The 21,976-nt window shown below is 45.0% G+C and overlaps 1 protein-coding gene across 5 annotated transcripts in view; it reads right to left on the reverse strand.

Moving 5' to 3' along the window:
* The window catches only part of LOC140918363 (syntaxin-binding protein 4), a 122,876-nt gene that overhangs the window by 94,727 nt on the left and 6,173 nt on the right, over positions 1-21,976 (reverse strand). The window contains exon 1 of one of the 5 annotated variants that reach the window (XM_073362557.2): positions 15,512-15,652. The exons of the other annotated variants lie outside the window; for them this stretch is intronic. The gene's annotated coding sequence lies outside the window, so the exon portion shown is untranslated. Of the gene's footprint in view, positions 1-15,511; positions 15,653-21,976 lie in introns of those variants that run through there. 5 annotated transcript variants of the gene reach the window in all.

Here is a 21,976-nt window from a genome sequence, read left to right on the forward strand (position 1 = left end):
AGAAGTGGTAGGGGTAGGCTAAGCTGGGCAGCTCAGGCCTGGCAACCTCCCAGGCTGAGGCCTGACAGGAAGGCGTAAGGAGGTACTGGGGCTGCAGGGAAAGGCAGTAGGTCCAACACCCTAGCCAATGACAAGTGGCCACTTCAGACTGCAGTTTGCCCCTGAGGGCTGGGACTAGTTGAAGACTGGCAGTGGGTCACTGAGGCGAGGTGGGCTCAGGGGATTGGGGTTCCCTGGGTGAGGGGTAGCACCCCAAGGTCAGGGGCACCGGGGTCTGGGAGGGACGTGGGGCCTATGTGTGGTGGAGATAAAGGGACTGCAGAGGAGTAGGTAACAGAGTGAGGCACCAGCCTATAGAGGGCACTCCAGGGCAGAGAGAGCTAATTCCCAGAACAGCCAGCAGGAGGCGCCATGCTGGTGAGGCAGCGATCTGCTACAAGCCCATCCATTTACTATTTTGCTTACTATTTAGGCTTAGTTTTTGATATACTATTTTGTTTATACTTTATTCTTTGTTTCTTAACATGATTTTAACACATTCCTTGAGTTACATTAGCAAGCCTTTTTGCTTGAATGAATTCAGGGGTTTTTTGGTCTCCCTTTTGTATCCTTAACCTTTAACATTTGTCGTTTTGGGTTATTGAGACATTTTATGAAGCTACAATCAGTTTTTATGGTTGCATTTACAATTAAAGAAAATTTATAGGCCAAATTATTACAACATAATTGCTCCCATTAGCCAATTCCACCTAGGATTGGTCATTTTTTCATAAAATTACAGTTACAAAGAAAAAAAAATTAGTCATTTAGAGGAAAGGTAAAAGGTACTTGGTTATATTTTAAGGGTTGTACATATATTTTAAAATTGGGTTTATAAGTTTTACTTGATTAAGTATTAGAAAATTTATAGGTAAGTTTCATTAACATCTAAAAAGTGTAAACTTACATTTCACTATATTTGTAGCTAAAACAAAACTTAAACCTGCTGCTGTTATATGTTTGCAACATGTTTAAGTACAACCTAGATCTTATGTCTTTTGCTGTACACTCAAGATGGGGGTGGGGGAGAAATTTTCCCCTTTTTTGCTGCTTACACAGTTAAAGCTGTACAAGTTACACAAACCATGAAAATTGTATGCACCAAGTAAGCAATCTTAATTTGTTGGAGAAACATTTTAGCCCGGATGGCATTTTTCTTTAAGTGTGGTGCTTTGGTTTTTTTGTTTTTTTTAAAGAAAGTTCTTTTGGAACTACACTTGCATTTATGAGCCATTTGCAACACGCAAAGGCAGTCAAGATTTGCAGGCATTTTTGGTCTAACAGACCTTGCCCACCAGCTTTACCACCAACATTTGAGAGGACAAATGGCCATCATGGCAACTTAGCCCCTTACAGGAAAGCTAACCTGCCCCACTAACATTCTTCTGTCTCACAGGCACAAAACAAACAACAAAACAGGAAAAAAACATTGCAAAAAAAATGCAAACAAAAACATTGCGCAACATTTTAAAAACAAAACGATTACAAAATGTTTGGTGTTGCAACAACTCTTCCTTTTGGTGGTTTGAAGTTTAATTTACAGTTAATGCAGCAGCAGCCCTGGTATAAGCTAGCATTTTGTTAACAAGAGAGCCAAGCCAACTTTAAAAGTCTGATTTAGCAACTTAATTTTTACTACTATTGCTTTTTCTTAAAAATACTTTATCATTTGAAAACGTTAAAGTTAGCTTTAAAACAATGGTTAAACAAGCAAAAACAATAAAACAGTTTGCTTTGCATGCTTTTTTCAAACAAGCCCAGCCTCTTTAAGGGTTTAAAAACAATTTTTTTGGTTTAACACTAACTTTGAAAACAATTGTTTGTTTGCCAAGGTGTTAGCTTCTAAGTATGTATTAACCCTCCAGGCCCCCCACTGGGTGTCAGAAATGTTGTATTAATCTAGATGGAATAAATGGACCAAAAGATGTTAACATAACCCAGTCACTGTTTAATGTTAAACCAGGGTTGGCCTACAGAAGCTTTAGTTTGCTTAGTGCCATGTCAAACACTATCAAAAATCCTTTAACCTTTTATTAAAGATAAAGAAAAGGAGAAACAGTTAAAGCATTTGAAATGTAAAGTTTTAATAAGGCTTTCATTTTAACAATGTTCCTTGCTCCCTTTCCCTTGAGCTGGAGAGAATTTTTAAGAAGCGGGGGCAGGAGAAATCACTTTGTTTCTCAGTTCCTTAGATGGTGGTAAATGTCTTTTTGGGGACATTAGTTTTGGGGAAGTTAGTTGAGATGAGCTGGAGCTGTTCTTGTCAGTAAAGTCCAATCCCATTTCATCCTAGATGGTGTCGGAGATTCAGCTGGAGCACAGGATCATCTGAGTCCCTCTCTGGTCTGGTCAGGGCATCTCTCAGGATCAGGATGAAAAAGTCGCAGGAGATGGTGGGGGTGGCAGGCATGATGGAGAAGCTCCCTCCAGTAGTTATTTTTCTCCCCAAAGTGTTTCTTTAAGGACTCAAAGGGAGCAATGGATGGAACAGCCTATTGGAGAGAACAGCCCATTCCCTCATGATTTTGTCCACCAACTAGGCTTAGTTTTTGACACACCTGTTTTGGTTTACTGATTTTTGGTTACACACTGTTCTTGTTCACCGGGCATGATCTTCACACAGTCCTTGAGTTGTATCAGGAGGCCTTCTTGTTTAAACTCATTCAGGTTCGTTTGTTTTTTCTCTCTTTTCTACCTTGTCCCATTAACATTGGTTAAGAGATTTTATGAATTTACACAGGTTTCTTTTAATGCAGGTCCTAAATTTGTTTTGTGATAAAACAGAATTAAATTAGGGCTGAAGCAAAAGTAGTCTGAACAAAGATTATGCAGTCAAGCAAGAAACAAAAAATAACCCATCTGACGCAGGTGATCAGTCAAAGTTTCAGTAACAAATTACACCCACACACACTCTCCACTGGTCAGTGGGTGAAAAGATATTGCAAGCTATCCATCGGCTGAAATATTTTCATAAATATTATTCACTGAACAATTTCAGATAAATTAATAAAAAATGAGCTAATTATATTGATTAAATTGTTCAAAGTGAAACTCACATTTTAATCAGGGTAACAACCTTTAGCTACCCATGATTTCTCTAGTGTCACTAACACAGCAGGGTCATTAGAAACTTCACAGGGACAGCAGAGTTAAAATGCCAAAAGAATAGGTCCCTACAACTTTAGCCAATGGAGAATCTCCAGTAACTGACAGCAGTATAGGGCTTCTGACAGCCAGCTGAGCAATTCCAAGAGACAGAAAGACAAACATCAGCTCATTACAAAGTAACAGAGTCCTTCTTTTAACTTGCAAAGCCACCTGGAAATGTGCTATTAACGAAGAACAGCTGAAGAATTTAGCTGATCAGAATTAAAACAGCAACTTCTCAATAAAGCATCAGCATGTGTGACAGGAGGCTGCAGTGCTAGGAATACTGCAACACAGCAGGCTGGAGAGCAGCAACGTATTCTAATGGAATAAAATAATGACTAATTATTATTGCCAGTTATTAATTTCATGCATCTACAGAACACCTGTTATCCAGAGATCTCAATCCTAAAGCTCCAGCAGGGCTGCTGCCATAAACATGCCTCCCATAAGGGCTGTGGCCTCTCTCCCTGTTGCCATAACTACGGCTATTTGCATCATCCAGCTCGCTAATCACCCAATCTGTTATCAGATTAGGTGGCACAGTCAGCAGTACAGGATGGCATGGTGGGTCAGGGCCCCAGCATTCCCACATTAACCACTGGAAGGAAACTCACACGACCTTTGCAGAGGCAGCATTTTATTCATCTCAGCTATTCTCTGCCGCAGTTTGCATGTTTGCAGCTTTAATCTTCTATTAGGATTGGCTCCTGCCTCCCCCTTCTCACCCAGGAGAGAGGCTGTGGGGCAAATTCTCCTTAGCGGTGTAAATAAGGAGAGACACCACTGAAGTTAGTCCCGGTTACTCTGTTCAAAACCGTGAGACAAAGACCAAGCTTATTTAGTGGGAAGGCTGTGTCTAGCATGGGCCAAATTCCTCTGTGGTGTAAATCCACTGAAGTCAAGGGAGTTACAGCATGGAGGAACTCAGCCTTGCATTCAGATGCTTTCAGAAACATCATTGTCATAAATATAAAGGGAAGGGTAAACCCCTTTGAAATCCCTCCTGGCCAGGGGAAAGCTCCTCTCACCTGTAAAGGGTTAAGAAGCTAAAGGTAACCTCGCTGGCACCTGACCAAAATGACCAATGAGGAGACAAGATACTTTCAAAAGCTGGGAGGAAGGAGAGAAACAAAGGGTCTGTGTGTCTGTCTATATTCTAGCTTATATTACCAAGATAAGCTATTACCAGCAGGACAGTGGGGTGGGAGGAGGTATTGTTTCATATTCTCTGTGTATATATAAAGTCTGCTGCAGTTTCCACAATATGCATCTGATGAAGTGAGCTGTAGCTCACGAAAGCTTATGCTCAAATAAATTGGTTAGTCTCTAAGGTGCCACAAGTACTCCTTTTCTTTTTGCGAATACAGACTAACACGGCTGTTACTCTGAAACCTGTCTATATTCTGTCTTTGCCAGGGATAGACCAGGAATGGAGTCTTAGAACTTTTAGTAAGTAATCTAGCTAGGTACCGTGTTAGATTATGATTTCTTTAAATGGCTGAGAAAAGAACTGTGCTGAATAGAATAACTATTTCTGTCTATGTATCTTTTTTGTAACTTAAGGTTTTGCCTAGAGGGGTTCTCTACGTTTTGAATCTAATTACCCTGTAAGATATCTACCATCCTGATTTTACAGGGGGGATTTCTTTATTTCTATTTACTTCTATTTTTATTAAAAGTCTTCTTGTAAGAAAACTGAATGCTTTTTCATTGTTCTCAGATCCAAGGGTTTGGGTCTGTGGTCACCTATGCAAATTGGTGAGGCTTTTTATCCAACATTTCCCAGGAAAGGGGGGGTGCAAGTGTTGGGAGGATTGTTCATTGTTCTTAAGATCCAAGGGTCTGGGTCTGTAGTCACCTAGGCAAATTGGTGAGGCTTTTTACCAAACCTTGTCCAGGAAGTGGGGTGCAAGGTTTTGGGAAGTATTTTGGGGGGAAAGACGTGTCCAAACAGCTCTTCCCCAGTAACCAGTATTAGTTTGGTGGTGGTAGCGGCCAATCCAAGAACAAAGGGTGTAGTATTTTGTACCTTGGGGAAGTTTTGACCTAAGCTGGTAAAGATAAGCTTAGGAGGTTTTTCATGCAGGTCCCCACATCTGTACCCTAGAGTTCAGAGTGGGGGAGGAACCTTGACAATCATGTTTCAATGCAGCAGGACAGTGGGTTGGGGGGCGCGCATATGTGTGTGCTGACCAGCGGTTTACATGTTAACCCTTCCAGTGCGGACTGAGAAGGCAGATACGTCTGAAAAACACCGTGCTGCCCAGCACACCTGTAACCGGCAACATTTGGTTCATTGGTTCATCTCCCAAGGAAACTGCTGCAAGGCACGCGCCATTTCCTGCAGTGGTAGCGAAGGGGTTAATTCGATTACTCATGGCTTAAAACTGCCGGTCATAAGGAAGCACCCATACGGCTGGAGATCTGACATGGGTTTATACAAATACTTCACAGCAGTGCCCGCTTCCCCTTCCCCCTGTTCCTCGGCTCTCCCCTCCAGCGCTCACCAGGAGTGCTAGAGACAACAGAAATGCCTCAGATCCTCACACCATCTTAACCTTGCTGCTGAAGCTGCTCACAAAGGCGAGGAGGAGTATGTTCCCCAGGGGTTTGATTCTCATTTACCCTAAGGTACATGTAATCTTTAAGGCCCCTTTACACTGCCCAAGTGGTGTAAAAAGGCCTTAGTGTAAATGCGAATCAGGCCTATATACAAAGTGTCAAATTAACTCCAAGGACCAGGTGGCATGTGTATGTATATTAACTCCTCAAAGTTGTTTTGTTATTAGGTTGCTGATCTATTCGAGAACGTACTCGTTTAAAGTCACGCTATGTTCCATTATAAGGTTGTTTGGCTCACCCAGCATTCCAGCCGGGGAGCGGGCAAGCCCCAGACCCCGCTCCCCAGCTGAAGTGCCGGGCGGGTGGAATGGGGCAAGCCCCCACACCCCGACCCCACTCCCCCGCTGGAATGCCGGGTGGGTAGAGCGGGGCAAGCCCCTGCACCCCGACCCCGCTACGCCCCTAACTCAACCAAGCTTCACAATCATCATTGGGGGGTACAGTATGAAATTGTTTGTTTAAAATTATTTAAAACTTATACTGTATATGTATATAATGTCTTTTGTCTGGCAAAAAAAATTTCCCCGGAACCTAACCCCTCTATTTACATTAATTCTTATGGGGAAATTGGATTCACTTAACATTGTTTCGCTTAAAGTAGCATTTTTCAGGAACATAACTACAACATTAAGTGAGGAGTGACTGTACGAGAAATCCAAGTACTATAACTAATAGTTTGTGTCACTGAGAACAGTCTAGCAGTCTCACTCAGGTTGGGAGTAGCAGCACTCTCAATGGCTTTTTACCAGGACCTAGCCAGGCAACTGCAGTTCCCTGGCGAAGCTGTGCAGGGAAATCCAGGATTTATAGGCTACAGAGGATAAATAACCCTACATTCTCTAGAGAGACCAGAAATCATGACTTTGATTGGCCTGCCCTGATTTCTCTAGCAACATTCCTGCATCCTCCCTCTCCTGATGGCCAGCAGCACAACCAGACGGAGAACAGCTGAAGTATTGTCATATTACAGCTTTGTCAGTGACATGACTGCCAAAGCCAACTTCTGCTTCAACAGAGGGCCAGCTCAGGGCCTGATCGTCCAGTCCTTAACACAGGCAGGGCTCCTGTCGACAGGCAGGACTGCAGGATAAAGCCCCAGAGGGGAAACATTCACAGCTATTTGGAGAGCGGCTCTACGGAAGCCAGACTCAGCCAATCTGGAAACACATCTCTCTGTCCCAGGTGGGTCCCTGCATATCAGCAATGAAAGGAATGTATTCGAAGTGCGGTTTTCAGTTACTGACAGGGCAAGTCGGCTGTGGGTGGGTTCTTGCAAAACTTTCTAAGGACAAAACTAACCCAGCATGGTTTTGAATTCTGGATTCACAGCCTGATGATCACTTTAGATAAGCTATTACCAGCTGGACAGTGGGGTGGGAGGAGGTATTGTTTCATATTCTCTGTGTATATATAAAGTCTGCTGCAGTTTCCACGGCATGCATCCGATGAAGTGAGCTGTAGCTCACGAAAGCTCATGCTCAAATAAATTGGTTAGTCTCTAAGGTGCCACAAGTACTCCTTTTCTTTTTGCGAATACAGACTAACACGGCTGCTACTCTGAAACCAGCCTTTAGGATATATACAGTACTTTGCCTTCTCACACATTTCCCCTGGTCACTTGGGACTCAAAGATAAATAAATAAATAATTGATCTCTCTCTTGCCCTACTTAGGACTATGAGGAGGGAACATTTAGAACACGCCATTCGGGGCAGACAGTGAACCAGCCCGCAGCATTGCCCAAGACGGTACACGTAGGACCACGAAGTTAGCTGACCCCCAGCATTCCCAATATACACAGAGGAGCCAGCAGCAAAGCAGCCCTAACCTAGCCCAGATGCACACAGTACCATGTAGTAAAGCAGCAAGTAGCAGACTCCTGCTGGTTTCCTGCTTGTGGGAATGTACCATTTTGTTACAGTGAGCATCAGGAAATGGGCATGCACAGAGATTCCCCCGCCTTAGAATTCTGCATCCCTCTCCCATGAGCATCATACACCCATGGAGCCTCTTTTCCTCCCACCCTGAGGCATCCTCCCCTCATCACTGATCTCAAGGGGCCTTTCACTTTGTCCCCTTTTCCTTAAGGGGTGAAGGTGAATGCTGGTGAAAGGAGGGCCATGCCTAACCTTGGGGAAAGGGTGAATATTAACACAGTCAAATCCTAGAGAAGACAGGGCCATTGTCTTAATGCAAGTTAGCTGCTTGACGTATATCCTAGGTTCCCCCTCAGACAGCTTAACGCCTGCTAAAACTAGGTCTCCCTGTGCCTGCTTCACAGAAGACAGGAGTCTGTTATAGTTCCAGTTTAAGTGCTCCAGGGGCTGTAGCAGCTCATGCTTTTAGCTCTGGGGGTTCCCACATCAATCCCCGCTGTGCTGGCCAAGATGGCAACCGTCACCTATGAGACGGCAGTCCCACCAGGCCAGGAGCGATGTGGGAACGAGCAATGAACACCAAATGGTTGCAGCAGGTGTGACGTTAGCTTTAGCCTAGCTGCTGCCTGTGCCCCTGACCATTTCCTCTGGTGTGGTTGTTCATTTACAGTAGTTCTCTTGGAAGTGGCCCCAAGGATGCTTGCTTCCCACCCCTGCCTCTACAGGGATGTGGGGGGAACTTGTGAAAAAACTAGGCTTATAACTGCTGCAGCTCAATCAGAACTACGACACACTGTGCTGCACACAAAACACTATCCTAAAAATAAATTCATAGGTTCAGAGATTAAGTGATCATCATGGTCCCTTCTGGTCTTGCAGTCTGACATCCTGCCTGACACGGGCCAGAAGACTTCCTGCTTCAACTAGAGAATGGTTTTTAAAAAGAAAAATCCAGTCTCGATTTTAAAGTTTCCAGTGGTGGAGAATCCACCACAGCCCTTGGTAAACTTAATTACCTTCCCTGTGAAAAGTCTGCACCTTACTTCTAACCTGAATCGATCTGGTTTCAACTTCCAGCCTTGGAACTTGTTAAACCCTTTTTCTGCTAGATTGACAAGAAAGGGCTCTTCAAATTCCTCTTCCTCATTTAGGTACTTATAGAACGTGATCAAGTCACTTCTTAACTGTCTCTTGGAAAGATAAATAGATTGAGCTCCTGGAGTCTTCCACTATCAGACAGGTCTCCCAACCCTTTAATCATTCTTGTGCATCGTCTTTGAACCCTCTCCGATTTTTTCAACATTCTTCTTGAATTGTTGATGTCAAACCTGTTCACAGTGTTCCAGTAGTGGTCACACCAATACCAAACACAGAGGCGATATATTCTCTCTATTCCCACTTGATATTCCCTCTTTATACATCCAAGGATCCAATTAGCCCATTTGGCCACATCACTGCACTGGGAGCTCCTCATGTTCAGCTGATTATCTACCTTGACCCCCAAGTCTACCCATCTTAACTCAGTTTTTGTTCTGTTTTTATTCAGTCACAACTCAGACAACATCCCACTAAACCCAACAAGTGATTGAATGAGCAAAAATTTCAGGATCTGGCTCCTCAATAATATTTTTGTCTATATTTAGATTGTGTAGATTATTTGAAGAAGTTAAAAAAAAAGTCACACTCTCTCATGCAGCCATTATCCCAACACAGTTTTCAAATGTCACTGACTATTAAGATAGTATGTGTAGTTTTCAGAAGGAGGAAATCAAAAGTAGTCAGCCCAACTTCATAAAGAAAATTCTGTGCAATCCTTCTTTTTGAGGACTGAAGAACCTCAAACAAATGTGGGTTTATAGACCAAAGCAGATTTGAGAGATGGTTTTCAAAATGGTTAGACTTTCCCCTTAAGTAAAATACACAGCTTCACATGCCCCTTCAAAGTTCAATATTTCCACGTACAAAAAATACCTCATCTGGTTAATTTCCCTTCCCTCTCTCCTCACCCCAAATATCATCTAAGAATATAGGAACGGCCATACCAGGTCAGACCAATGGCTCATCTAGCCCAGTACCCTGTCCTCCGACAGTGGCCAATGCCAGGTACTCCAGAGGGAATAAACAGAACCGAGCAATTATCCAGTGATCCATCCTCTGTTGTCTAGTACCAACATCTGGTAGTCAGAGCCTGGACATCGTGGCTCATAGTCATCGATGGACCTCTCCTCAATCAACTTATCTAATTCTTTTTTGAACCCAGTTACACTCTTGCGCTTCACAACATCCCTTGGCAACAGGCAAAGTGAAATAAGAAATTTCAGGAAGACAAGCATTTCTCTTACAAAGTTTGAAGAGAGGGTAAACAAGCTATCAGCGGCTCTGTGATGAGGTTGTTTGTGTAGTACCTATGTATCCAAGTGAGACAAACATTCTATAAGTACCGTATGTACCAACATCTGTTTCAGTCCAAATCGCCAGATGTGTTGACTTGAGATCAAGATTAACGGAATGTAAATATCTCATTTTTGGAAGCTTTAACAAGCTCTTTTTTCTTTCAAAACCACTCAAGTTATTGCGGCATGTTCCTCGATAGCGCCCCCCTGCAAGTTCAGTTTGACTGGGATTGCCCCCGCATTTGCAATCCTTGCTCTTCTGCTCCCAACCTTCTCTCACAAAGCAAAAGGTTAATCTGCTTTTCTAGCTTGCTGTAATTTGGGGAAGAGTCAGAAACTCTGTCTTTCTACAATTGAAGTCTAATCTCTCAGCCGTTTAGAAACAGATCTGCTTAGTTTAAGTGGCTATTGTGGACAAACAAAAGGCTCTAGCTTCCTTCCTGGAACAGTTTCTGAGGTTGATTTGATGGTTTAATTTTACAGCCATGCTTCCTCCATCCTACTCGCCCAAATCTGCCCTCAGCTCTCGAGAGCTCCTTACAGCTTGCCCTTCCCAGCACCCCTATTGCCCTTCAAGGTCTGGGGGACAGTAACGTCAATTTATCTCATGCTTTTCCAAAGAGGGAAACATGCACTGCTGCCCTTTGAAGTCCCCCTTCCAAGGTTTCACCCATACCACATCCCAGCCATGATCAGAGGTCACTGCAGACATGATGCAGAGCGTCCCCCACATTTAGCATTTTCTCTTCTTCTCTCACCTTCCTCTAAAACCCATCACTGCCATTGGGCAAGAGTCTCATACACCCAGTCATGGCTGCATAGTAACACATCCACAAATGCTCCCACGGCCCCCAGTGAGACTACTCGGGGAGTAAGGGAGTACTCCAACGGAGTACGGGTGGACCTCAGAATTCATGCTACTATTTATCTGACCTTCAGTGAGCAGACAGCTCCACTTGGATCTCCTGCACCACAGTTCTGCCAAGACATTAATGTAGCATTTTTGCTAGGATTGCACAGAGGGGTACAAACTGCCAATCTAAATTACACCAAGGGTCCATCTAGCCTACTGTCCTGTCTGACAAAGGCCAAAGCCAAATGCATCAAAGGACAGTAAAATCCCTATAGCGCATCTAACAGCACAATAACATACCAATAGGTTGGGAAATTTTCATGACACTAGTTCATGATTAGTTTATACATTGAAGTGTGAGGACTAATAGCCTTTGCAAGGTTTCTTCTATTATTACTCTTCATAAATCTTTTCTTTTACTGTTATTAAGCCATTTGTCTCAGTCTTGTCGCACTGAGTTCCCTAGAACACATATTGTGCAAAGAGTGAAATAAACACAACGTGCCCAATTCATTGTTACAACTCTGGAGTTACACTGGTGTAACCCCACTGAAGTGAGAGAGTAGAGAATCAAGAACTATAGATCTAATTTTGACTCCAATCCAGTGGACGTGTGTGTGTGTGTGTGTGTGTGTGTGTACACAAACACAGAGATTTACATACACACACACACACGTTCTTTCTTGCCCTGAATTATAAGGAAACCTATTTTAAATGCAGTAGAAACTCAGCTGTATCTAAAAATATTGTATTCATTCAAGTAAACAAGTTGATACGCACGCACACAAACAAACAATATTAAGAAAAATAAAATACTCCAGCTAAAATCAATCAGCTCTTAGTCAGTCAGCAAATCAGATGTATTAAGGGTTAACAGGATTACTAAGTCCCCTAGGTTTCCGAATCCCCTCAGCTGCAGGATTTCACTGGTTATAAACTTATTAACAAAAGCAGGTTGTTCCTTCCAGACTGGAAGAACTGAAAGCTAAGATCCCTTCTCTCCCCAGGCATCCAGTCTAGACTCCATCTGCCAGCCTGCAAATACTTTCTGCCCTCTGGGTTAAGCTGTCTGGGTCCCCTGATGGGCAGCAAATTAATTGGGGAAAATAAGAGGCCGACAGCAGGAAACCAAAGGGAGATAAGTCCCAATGATTCCAAAGCCCACTGAAAAATTCACTGTACATGGAAGAAAAGCAGCAGGGGAAGAGAAGCAGCTGCCTAAGGAAAGGAACAGGGATGTTAAAATAAAGTCCTCAGGGCCAAATCCTAGTCCCATTTGATTTAGTTGGACAAACCCCATAGATTTCCTTAGGACAAGGATCTTACCCTCTGGCTCCAATGAGATCTAACTGCAGAGTGGAAATATGAAAAGAAAAATCATGAAGAACATTTTGTGGAAATAGTTTCTTGGGTTCCCCCGTGGCAAAAAATTGCACGTTTCACCAACCTTTTCTGTTGAACTTTTGACGTAAGAAAAACTTCTAATAGCCCTTGAGCTGCTTGGAAAAAAGAGGTAAGTGGGAAAGTTCTCTCCCTTTTCTTTTTGGTCAAAATAGGCCTTTTGATCAAAGTAGGAATCAAAAAACAAAAATCAGGAAAACTGAGACCAGCGCTTGTTCTAGCGGTTGATGGAACCCTGCCCCCGTGGAGACCAAACAGCATAACACCCAATGCCTTCTGAGAAAGAGGCCTCATGTTCTCAGGCTGAAAGGGATCGAATCTGCCTGACAGACTGGCATAAGGCCCTGATTCGGCAATGGGTGGGCCTCTATGCTAAGCCCTGAGGAAACCAAAGGGCCTGTGAGGCCTCGGGTACCATGGGAAGAAGCATGAAGGGGCTTGTCCAAGCATTGTAACTTGTAGGATTGGGGCCAAATCAGTAATAATTCCACTCAAGTCAATGGAGCTACCTAGGCACACCGGACAGCAGGAGCCAGTCCCAGGCAGCACCGTGTGTGTTTTCCTTTACGAGCCCACACGGAAGCTGCCCCATTTCTCCTTATGCCCACCAAGGCCTCCTCCCTCCCGGTGTCTGCTTTTGAAAGATAGCCTGTCGGCTGCTGACGCCACCTTCTGCCACCGAAGCCAATGGGTTATTCCAACACTTCCTTCATTGGCCGGAGAAGGAAAACGCCATACCAGATCCCTTCATCCATTATCACTCAGTCACATTTCTGTGGGCCATCACAGAGCGGTGATCAGTCTCTACCCAACAGAGCTTGCAGCGTAAATAATACAATAGCTCTCATGACCTGTCTAGGAGCTGCCCCACCCCACAGTGGCTGAGCGGGTTTCATCTCTCCCTCCTCACAACCCCACTCCTGGCAAGGATCTCAGTAACATTCCAGTTGCTACTGAACAGTAATCTGATTTTTCTCTATCTCCCCTGCATTAGAAGTGCTCTTTCCCTCCTCTTTCCTTCGTCCCGTTTCTCCTCTCCTTTCTCTTTTTAGTAAGTCTTGTTCTCACCTGTCACAGCCCTTTCCCCACCCCTGCCTATGTCAGCAGCACGGCTCGACTCCTTCGGCTTCTTTGATTCCTTTCTCCAGCCCAGTTGCACCATCTTACTGCTCATTGTGCTCCTGGCTGTATTTCAGCGAGGGAGATCTACATCTATAAAGCAGCTTCACTGGCCCCCTTCAAATCCCTCCTTTGCTGGGACAAACTCCACAGTGGTCAGACAGCTGGTGTGCTGAGATCACTGCCTGGTCATGCTGAGCAGTATCATTTCATTGTTTCTTTGTGCACCCCACATCTGTCTGAATCCACCTTATACTGAATCTTGTCTTATACTTAGATTGTGAGCTACTGGGGCAGGAACTGTGTTTCTGTTCCATGTTAGTACAGCACCCAGCACAATGCTAGCACCAATACAAATAACATGGCAAGGCACAGACTTGCAAAAAAATCTATCCAGCCAAGGCAAGTCATCACTTTTGATGGGCAGATAATTTCTCATTTGTTTTATCCTCACTGTTGGAGAGGATGATATTTGTATCTAAGCTGTACATTTCATGACAATTTTGCAAAGCTGACTTCACTTCCACTGGAGGATCTCAAAGTGCTTTATAAGCATTAATGAATTAAGCCTCATAGTTGAGCCTGATCCAAATCCCATCAACTGACTTCAGTAGGCTTTCAATCAGGCCCAGTGCCCGCAGGTAGGCCAGCAGTATTGCGCCCATTTTACGGATGGGAAAACTGAGTCATGGAGACACAAAATTAAATGCCCAAGATCACAGCAACATAGCCAGAAACTGAACCTAAGGGCACTGGCTTCCAGTCCCCGGCCACTAATCACTGCCTAGGACACAGATTTTAGAACTTGCTCTGTTCACTCATCTGTGCAGGGGAAAGGTTGCCCAAGTGTAACTTCCCAGCAGGTGTGACTGCACAAAAAGTACCAGGGTATGGGTCAGTTTAGTTAATCTGTTCATTCATTCATTCCAGACACTATAACAAATTAATCTTTTAATCAGTAGCAGAGTTGGGCCACATTTATCAAAGTGATGGGGCAGCGTTATCTCACTTGCCATCTGTTTGCTGCCCTGAAGAGCTCGCTTTCTGGACAAAATACTAAGCAAAGTATAAGGCCAGCAGAACACCACCCAGCCCATCTGGCACTTTTCACACACTGGGGATCCTGGAGGGAGCTTGGCTTTCCCCTAAGCCGACAATCAACAGGACTAATCAGACACATACTGTAGCAGAAACAGAGCAGCTTCTGCTAGGCAGATTGCTGCACAAACTCTTCAGGCAGCTAAATCCAGCAGAGCTTTTCTCCGGATACAGGGTTGGGTCTGAAATTGTGTACTGGAGAGGAGAGCAAACTTTTGGGGAGAGGAAGCTTTTCACCCACCTGATTTGCAATCCCATGAAAATGAAGTCAGGTGAGGTCTGAGGGACTTTGGCGCCATGCCCACAAATTGTGAAGATACACTAACGGGTTGGGTTTTGCTGAGGGTGTTTTTTAAAGCATTTAGGCAGATTGTCGTTGTTTAACAGTGTGTCTGTATAGGAACTTGTATAGCCCTCTGTCAAGGTTCCTTCCCCACTCTGAACTCTAGGGTACAGATGGGGGGAACCTGCATGAAAGACCCCCTAAGCTTATTCTTACCAGCTTAGGTTAAAAACTTCCCCAAGGTACAAACGTTGCCTTCTCCTTGAACAGTACGCTACCACCACCAAGCGTTTTAAACAAAGAACAGGGAAAGAGACCACTTGGAGATGTCTTCCCCCCAAAATATCCCCCAAGTCCTACACCCCCTTTCCTGGGGAAGGCTTGGTAATAATCCTCACCAATTTGTATAAGTGAACACAGACCCAACCCCTTGGATCTTAAGAACAATGAAAAAGCAATCAGGTTCTTAAAAGAAGAATTTTAATTAAAGAAAAGGTAAAAGAATCACCTCTGTAAAATCAGGATGGTAAATACCTTACAGGGTAATCAGATTCAAAACACAGAGAATCCCTCTAGGCAAAACCTTAAATTACAAAAAACAGGAATAAACCTCCTTCTTAACACAGGGAAAATTCACATAAATCAAAAGATAAACTAATCCGCCTTGCCTGGCTTACCTATACTGGTTGCAAGATTGGAGACTTGGATTAGGATGGATTGGAGAAGATGGATTTCTGCCGGGCCTCTCTCAGTCCCAAGAGAGAACCACCATGAAACAAAGAGCACAAACAAAAGCCTTCCCCCTTCTTGGTCCTTTGGGTCAGGTGCCAGCCAGGTTAGCTGAGCTTCTTAACCCTTTACAGGTAACAGGATGTTGCTTCTGGCCAGGAGGGATTTTACAGCACTGTATACAGAAAGGTGGTTACCCTTCCCTTTATATTTATGGCACGCCCCCCAAATCACAGATAGGGTGAAAACACTGGCTATGATTTCTTCCTGGAGCTTTAGGAAAAAACAGAGTTAATAAGACACATGGATCTCTAAATATACTACTAACTGTATAAAGACTAACAATATTTTCCACATCTTAAGGACGATTTGGACCAGTTGATTCCAGGAAACTTTCACAGGAAAGTGCATCAGCCACTTTGTTAGAAACTCCTGAAATGTGTTGTATGTCGAAATCAAAATCTTGGAGAGCTAAAGTCCACCAAATAAGTTTTTTGTTATTTCCCTTGGCGGCATGAAGCCACTGTAGCGCAACATGGTCGGTTTGCAGATGGAAACGCCATCCCCAAACATATGGGCGTAGCTTTTCCAAAGCGTAGGCAATGGCGTAACATTTCTTTTCACTGATTGACCAGTGGCTTTCCCTCTCAGATAGCTTCTTGCTGAGAAACATGACAGGATGGAACTCTTGATTCGGTCCTTCCTGCATTAAGACTGCTCCCACACCACACTCGGACGCATCTGTCGTTACTAAGAACAGTTTGTCAAAGTCTGGGGCCCTTAGTACAGGGTCAGACATGAGTGTCGCTTTAAGCTGGTTAAAGGCCTTCTGACACTCTTCGGTCCACTGAACGGCATTTGGCTGTTTCTTTTTGGTTACGTCTTTTAGTGGGGCGGCAATTTGGCTGTATTGCAGTACAAATCATCTGTAATAACCAGCCAAGCCTAAGAAGGATTGGACCTGTTTCTTTGAATTTGGGACAGGCCACTTTTGGACAGCACCCACTTTGGCCTGTAGGGGGTTGATAGTTCCTTGACCCACCTTCCAAGGTAAGTCACACTGTTTAGGCCTATTTGACACTTCTTAGCCTTAACAGTTAGTCCTGCCTCCCTTATGCGCTCAAAGACTTTTTATAGATGTTCCAGGTGTTCTGCCCAGGAATCCGAAAATATGGCCACATCGTCAACGTAGGTGACTGCATATTCTCCCAATCCCGCTAGGAGACCATCTACAAGTCTTTGGAAGGTGGTGGGTGCATACCACAGTCCGAAAGGGAGCACATTAAATTCACACAGCCCGACATGTGTGATGAAGGGTGACTTTTCCTTGGCAGATTCATCTTGCGGCACCTGCCAGTACCCCTCAGTTAAGTCCAAGGTAGAGATGAATTGGGCCCATCCCAGTTTCTCCAATAGTTCATCTGTGCGTGGCATTGGATAGTTGTCTGGGCGAGTTACTGCATTTAGCTTACAGCAGTCCATGTAAAAACGTATCTCCTCAACTGGTTTGGGAACTAGAACCACTGGAGATGCCCATGCAGTGCCAGAGGGGCGGATTACACCCATCTGTAGCATATCCTGGATCTCCCGTTCTATAGCAGTTTTAGCTTGAGGAGACACCCGGTAAGGTTGGGCTCTAATTGGGTGAGCATTACCTGTGTCAATGGAATGGTATGCCCGTTCAGTCAGTTCTGGGGTGGCTGAGAATGTTGGAGCGTAACTAGTGCACAGCTGCTTGATCTGCTGTCGTTACATATGCCCAAGGGTCATGGAGAGGTTCACCTCTTCCACGCCACCATCACTTTTCCCTTCGTAGTAGACACCTTCAGGCTACTCACCTTTATCTCCTCACTGGGCTGTAAACTGGCAAACCTTGAATTCTCTGAAATAAAAGGGCTTTAGAGAATTAATATGGTACACCTTAGGCTTTCGGTTTGAGGTTAGGAATGCTATGAGATAATTAACAGCTCCCAGGCACTCTTGGACCATGAATGGCCCTTCCCACGACACTTCCATTTTATGTGCCTGGAGCACCTTTAAGACCATGACGTGGTCCCCTACTTTGAAGGAACGCTCTCTGGCATGTTTATCATACCAGGCTTTTTGCTCTTTTTGAGCATCTTTTAGGTTTTCTTTAGCAAGAGCTAAAGAGGTTCAAAGGGTGGTTTGTAGGTTGGTTACAAAGTCCAGAATGTTAGTTCCAGGAGAAGGTGTAAACTCCTCCCATTGCTGCTTCACCAACTGTAACGGCCCCTTAACCTCACGGCCATACACAAGTTCAAATGATGAAAACCCTAAACTGGGATGTGGTACAGCTCTGTAGGCAAAGAGCAACTGTTGCAAAACTAGGTCCCAATCACTGGAGTGCTCATTTATGAATTTACGTATCATGGCCCCCAAAGTTTCATTAAACTTCTCCACCATGCCATTTGTTTGATGGTGGTAAGGCGTGGCAACCAAGTGATTTACCCCAGGACCTTCCCAAAGGCTTTCCATAGTTCCTGCCAGGAAATTAGTTCCTGCATCTGTAAGGATGTCGGAGGGCCAATCTACCCTGGCAAAAATGTCTATTAGTGCCTGGCACACACTTTTAGCCCTGGTGTTGCATAGAACTACTGCTTCCGGCCATCGGGTGGCAAAATCCACGAAAGTCAGTATGTACTGCTTTCCTCTGGGTGTCTTTTTCAGAAAAGGACCCAGAATATCCACAGCTACTCGCTGATATGGAACCTCAATGATGGAGAGTGGCTTGAGAGGGGCTTTGACCTGGTCTTGGGGTTTTCCCATTCTTTGGCATACCTCACAAGATCGGACATAGGCAGAAACATCCTTACACATTCCCTCCCAATGGAATGACCTCCCCAAATAGTCTTTGGTCCTGTTCACCCCAGCATTGCCACTAGGATGATTGTGGGCTAAGCTCAAGAGCTTTCCCCGGTACTTAGTTGGAACTACCAACTGTCTCTGAGGATGCCAGTTTTCCTGGTGCCTACTAGAAAGAGTTTCCTTGTATAAAAGTCCTCTTTCTACAACAAACCAGGATCGATTTGAAGAGTTGAGAGGCGGTGGGTTGCTCCGTGCCTCCATCCAAGCTCTCTGGAGGCTTTCATCTGCTTCCTGTTCGGCCTGGAACTGTTCCCTTGATGCTGGAGACATCAGTTCCTCATTTGGATTGTGGACCTAGGCTTGGTCCCTCTGGAAGTGATGCAGGTGACGGGGCTGTTTCCATTAACGATGAACCGCTCTCCGCTGGTGCACTATGGGGTATTTCAGACTCCGGCTGAGCCTCTTGTGTAGGGTCATCTGCTGCTGCTGCCAGTGCAGGCTCGTGGTACCCTCTGGTGTTGGAGCTGTAGACGGAGTTGCAAGCGCTGGACTCAGTGCTGGCAGTGGTTCTGGTGCTGGTTGCTTCGGCAGTTTCGGTTCAGGGACTGGCTTTGGCTGGGTCTCTGGGACTGGATCCACTACGGCCGTTGCAGTCGTTGGCAGAGGATCCGGTTCCACCACCTCCATCTGGGTCTCTGGTAACCCAGACGGGGCCCTGGTGGAAGGCTCAGGAACAGGAATAGGTGTGGAAGCTTGCTTAGTCTGGCTGCGGGTGACCATTCCCACCCTCTTGGCCAGCTTTACCTGGTTGGCCAAGTCTTCCCCCAACAGCATGGGAATGAGATAATCATCATAGATTGCAAAAGTCCACAGTCCTGACCAGCCCTTGTACTGGACAGGCAACTTGGCCATAGGCAAATCGAAAGAGTTGGACTTGAAGGGTTGAATTGTCACTTGGGCCTCTGGGTTGATTAAGTTGGGGTCCACTAAGGATTGGTGGATAGCTGACACCTGCGCTCCAGTGTCCCTCCACGCTGTAAACTTCTTCCCACCCACACTCACAGTTTCCCTTCGCTCTAAGGGTATCTGGGGGGCATCTGGGCCTGAGGACCTTTGGTGTGACCCCGGTGCAATGAACTGTAATCTGTTTGGGTTCTTGGGGCAGTTGGCCTTCACATGCCCCAGCTCATTACATTTAAAACATCGCCCAGTTGACTGGTCACTGGGGCAAGGTGAGTTGCTAGAGAATGGTGTGGTGGGACGATAAGGTGTCTGGGGTTTTCCGTGGGATGTAGGGGGGGCCTTGGGTTGCCCCCGGTGATAGGGTTTTATTTCGGGTTGCCCCTTCTGATATTCGCTCCAACTGCTACTAGTTTTTTCTTTTCTGCCACCTCCACCCATTTGGCTCCAATCTCTCCCACCTCAATTACAGTTTGGGGCTTCCCATTTAGGATGTACCTTTCTATTTCCTCAGGAACACCCTCTAAGAACTGCTCTATTTGCATTAGGAAGGGCAACTCTTCTGGAGATTTAACACTTGCTCCTGATATCCAGGCATCCCAATGTTTCGCAATGTGGTTGGCATGTCGGGTAAATGACACGTCTGGTTTCCACCTTAGGGCTCTGAAACGCCGACGGGAATGCTCAGGTGTTAGCCCCATTCTGACTCTCGCCTGGGTTTTAAAAAGTTCATAACTGTTCATGTGTTCCTTAGGCATTTCAGCCACCACCTCTGCTAAGGGTCCACTGAGCTGCGGCCTCAGCTCTACCATGTACTGGTCTGTAGAGATGCTGTACCCAAGGCAGGCCCTTTCGAAGTTTTCTAAGAAGGCCTCGGTATCATCGCCTGCCTTGTAGGTGGGGAACTTTCTGGGATGGGAAGCGGTACCTGGAGAAGGATTGCTAGGGTTGGTTGGTATATTCTGCTGAGCCCTTGCCTTCTCCATCTCCAGTGCAAGCTTCCTCTCTTTTTCCTTCTCCTCCTCCATAGCTCTCTTCTGCGCAGCTTCCTCTGCCTCCACCCTGGCTTTTTCTGCCTCCACCTCCAAGTGCCTTAAGGCCATCTGTCTATCATGCTCTTTTTGTTTCTCTTCAGCTTCAAATCTGGCCAACTCTAGTTTATTAGCTGCTTCACTGGTAGTCATTTTCCTGCTTTCTTGTGCTTAACTCTAGGTATACCCGAGAGGGGAGCGGGGGGTGGGTGGGGGGGGAGACTTGTGAATTTCCCTGCAGGAGGTTAACTACCCTGCCTTTAGGTAGAAAAAAACTCCAGCTCAAAAAAGTTTTTTTACAAAGGGATTTTTCTAACACCTCTGTCTCCAGGCAAATAGACAGAAAACCCTCTAGCTGCTCTCACCTTTAAAAAAAAAGCTCTTCAGGTCTGAGCTTTTGGTTCAAAATGATCTCTGGTTCAAAATGATCCCACTGCTCTGCCACCATGTTAAGGTTCCTTCCACATTCTGAACTCTAGGGTACAGATGTGGGTACTTGCATGAAAGACCCTCCAAGCTTATTCTTACCAGCTTAGGTTAAAATCTTCCCCAAGGCACAAACTTTGCCTTGCCCTTGAACAGTATGCTGCCACCACCAAGCATTTTAAACAAAGAACAGGGAAAGAGACCACTTGGAGATGTCTTCCCCCCAAAATATCCCCCAAGTCCTACACCCCCTTTCCTGGGGAAGGCTTGGTAATAATCCTCACCAATTTGTATAAGTGAACACAGACCCAACCCCTTGGATCTTAAGAACAATGAAAAAGCAATCAGGTTCTTAAAAGAAGAATTTTAATTAAAGAAAAGGTAAAAGAATCACCTCTGTAAAATCAGGATGGTAAATACCTTACAGGGTAATCAGATTCAAAACACAGAGAATCCCTCTAGGCAAAACCTTAAATTACAAAAAACAGGAATAAACCTCCTTCTTAACACAGGGAAAATTCACATAAATCAAAAGATAAACTAATCCGCCTTGCCTGGCTTACCTATACTGGTTGCAAGATTGGAGACTTGGATTAGGATGGATTGGAGAAGATGGATTTCTGCCGGGCCTCTCTCAGTCCCAAGAGAGAACCACCATGAAACAAAGAGCACAAACAAAAGCCTTCCCCCTTCTTGGTCCTTTGGGTCAGGTGCCAGCCAGGTTAGCTGAGCTTCTTAACCCTTTACAGGTAACAGGATGTTGCCTCTGGCCAGGAGGGATTTTACAGCACTGTATACAGAAAGGTGGTTACCCTTCCCTTTATATTTATGACACCCTCTGTTTACCTTAGGTGCTCAGATGGCCCCCATGACCATAGTACCTGAGCATCTCACAATCCTTAATGTGTTTATTAATGATCTGGATGATGGGATTAATTGCACCCTCAGCAAATTTGCAGATGACACTTGTGACAGGTTGGGTCACAGAAACCCCCTTGGGAACTACCACCTGATGTGCTGGGACTACATCTGAGCCCGTTTTCCCTGGCAGCTTGGGACTTCAGTACCTTGCCTGGTTGTGCCAGACACGCTAGCCTGCTACAGATACAGACCCAGTTCTGAACTACATCCCCCAAAAGCTGCAATCTTAACTGAAAACAGCTTAAGAAG

This window comes from Lepidochelys kempii, chromosome 10 (genome assembly GCF_965140285.1).
Source record: "Lepidochelys kempii isolate rLepKem1 chromosome 10, rLepKem1.hap1, whole genome shotgun sequence".
NCBI lineage: Eukaryota > Metazoa > Chordata > Testudines > Cheloniidae > Lepidochelys > Lepidochelys kempii.